We start from the raw sequence: 3,386 nt of genomic DNA, 5'->3' as shown, positions 1-3,386 counted from the left end.
TGAGCGTCAACGAATCGTACAATTAACTTTATCAAATTGTTACTGCGAAAACTCGACTTAAACAGATTATTGGATGAAAACCCAGACTTTATTTAATTATCCAGCAAAGATCAAGATGTCAAGAAATAACTTTAGGGACATCTGCCATTGACTTCTACATGACCTCGATAGGTTTTAGATGAAGTATTTTCAGATTAGAATTTTTAGCAGTTTTAGGATTTAATAAATCTCTAAAAACTTTTGCTTTTTTTCCCCAAAAAATGTATGTTTTCCCCTTTAAAAATTCACCATAAAAATTTGAGGTTTAATAAATCGGCCCCTAAAACAATTGTTATATCTGTAGCCTTATGATGTTTTATTAGGTATATTAAATCAAAACACAAAACATACGTTTTCAAAGGCAGTACCTTACATATATTCATCTAGTTTTTTTTTAAAAAGACTCAAGTGATTTATTGTACATCCTGGAAATAACTCGAATCTGAAAATACACCATCTAAAACCTGTCAAGGTCATTTAGAAGTCAATGGCAGAGGTCCCTTGAACCATTTGAAAATGTTAATAACTTTCATGATGTTAGAGTTTTTTTCAGAGGATTTTTGCCCAAAAACGTAATTCGAGAGATTCCAGTTTTTGAAAACTCTAATCAAATTCAAATTGAATTTGACTAAACTGGATTCGAGTTTTTGTCTCCGAAAAAAACTTGTCCAGATTGGTCCCTGGAGCTCTCCCATTGACTTATACATCAACATGGCAGGTTTAAAGTGGCGAATAGTCGATTGAGTTCTTAAAGGGCCAGAGTATGATAAATCTCAAAATTCAAATTAAAACTCAAATCGAGTTGGTATTATTCACAATTTGAATTTGAGAGTTTTGACCATAAAAAAATCAAAAATTTTAATTCAAATTTTCAATTCAACCCATAATAAATCTGCCCCTGATAACTGATCACCAAATCAGCAAGTTTTTTCCCTTTATTTATCATTACATTTTCCAGAAAATTTCCTGTGCGGGAAAAAGCATGAATTATTTGTGAAAATTTAGATTGTACAAATTTTTCAGATTTTCCGCACGAAAACTCCTACTTTTTCAGATTTTTCCCCGAAAACCACTAAATCTTCTGATTATTGCACGAAACCCAGCGCAGATCAAGATATCTTCGGGACTTCTCCCATTGACTTATATGCAACCTCGGCAGGTCTGAGATGCCAGATTTTCAGATTCAGACTTTTTCCATCCTCGGGGTATAATATATCCCAAAAAATTTGAGGGTTTTTTTTCCACTAAAAATTCGGATTTTATTGTAAAAAAAAACAAATCTGGTTTTTGGCATTCGGACTTTAATAAATAACCCCCTTAGCATCAGTAAATGAACTTAAATATAGGTATGCAACCTGTAATCCAAAATGCTCTGGACCTGGGGTTTTCCATTTAACAGATCTTTCTGTTATTTGGATCTTCATGACGTAAATCTACTAGAAAATCATTTAAACATTAAATAAACCCAATAGGCTGTTTTGGCCTCCAATAAGCATTATTTCTATTTCAGTTGGGATAAAGTACAAGGTACTGTCTTATTATTAAACTCGTTATCCAAAAAACTCCGGAAAGGCCTTCCATAGACTCCCTTTTATCCAAATAATCTAAATAAATCCAATTATTTCTTTGTAAAAATAAAACAGTACCTTCTATTTGATCCAAATTAAAATATAATTAATCTTTACTGGAATCAAAACCAGCCTATTGGTTTATTTAATGTTTAACAGATTTACTAATAGATATAATGTATGAAGATCCAAATTATGGAAAGATCTGTTATCCAGAAAACCCCAGGTCCTGAACATTCTGGATAACAGGTTCCATACCTGCACAGAGAAAAAGGAAATAATTTTTGCAAATTTGGATTATTCGGATTAAATGGTGTCTAGGGGAGACAGCCGTCCCATAATTTATTTTATAAGAATTATTTATTTATACCTATATTATATGTAAGATTCAGGGATTCATTTTAGAGGATTCTTAATTTATGTAATTATGTTAATATCAAAATGTATTCATATTCTGAGTGTAATTACTAATCTATGGTAGCTTCGGATCTAAAGGGAGGTGGTATTCAATGGTTTTTGTGGGCGAGATTGTTGGGTATTTTAATGTAGATGGGTAATTGGGATCATGTGATCGCTTTTGAGGAAGTGGCGAGATGCCACGAAACGCGTAAAGCGTAGATCTGATTTTTTCATGCTGCTATTATTTTAAGATATTAAAAGGGTATTAAAAGACTATTAAAAGGGATATTTTAACTCAACGCTATTCCTGATGCTCTGTGTTTCTTACACTTCTATGCAGGAGCATTCGATTGTCTTATGTAAATTAATTATTAGGTTCTATCAGTAACTCAGGAGCCTTCTTGTATATAATACGATCCTCACATATTGTTATTAACATGTATTTATAAAGTGCCAACATATTTTACAGGACTGTACAATAAAATATAGAGAAGGAAAGGTTAGACTTAAGTTGCTTAAGTTTCCTCCACCTGATCCCTTTTTTGTACTTACAAATGGATGTTGCACATCTGGTGCTTCTCTCTCATCTTTTTTTGTAGTCTCTAAGCCAAGATGCAAAGGCTTTTAAAGTGATTTTGCTCCATTAGTATTTCACTTGCCAGCTGGTCTTTGTACACACCTAGACAAACGTGTCTGTAATTGAACACATAAATATCTTTTGGTTATATTCTGAAAGCACATGATCTGAAGGAGAAAACCTGGTACTTTCAAATGATTTACGTTGATAGTTTTAAGCAATCTGTGTTTTTTGTAAACAAAAAGGTTGCTGCTCTGCTTATTCTTATCCTTCACCAAGGAAATTCCTTATTATATATGAACAGATGTTTTAAGAACATTCAGTACTCCTAAAGCAGTTTTTAGACTTAAACCTCCTGAGTATAATATTTTCAACATAATTTTTCATTTCAATCTTAATTTTCATTTGCATTCTTTCTACTCTCAAGAACAATGCACATCTGTCTTTATAACTGTATTTATGTGAATTGCTTTGTTGGATGTTTTAATAAATACTTCCTTGACTGAATGCATGGGGTTGAATGGAATTATGTTAACTCTACGTCATAGGGGGCCCTTGGTACAAATATCTAGATGTGTTACAACAGAAGAAATCAATACTTGTATAAATACATCAAGGGACCATCAGGCATTGGGTGAAAGTGATAAAGGTCTGGGACCTCTTATCCCGAATGCTTGGGACCTGGGGTAACTGATCTTTCTGTAATTTGGGCCTTCATACATAATGTCTACTAAAAAATCATGTAAACATTAAATAAACCCAATAGGCTGGTTTTGCTTCCAATAAGGATTAATTATATCTTC

Source organism: Xenopus laevis, chromosome 6L (genome assembly GCF_017654675.1).
Source record: "Xenopus laevis strain J_2021 chromosome 6L, Xenopus_laevis_v10.1, whole genome shotgun sequence".
Lineage (NCBI taxonomy): Eukaryota > Metazoa > Chordata > Amphibia > Anura > Pipidae > Xenopus > Xenopus laevis.
This window is presented reverse-complemented; position numbering follows the sequence as displayed.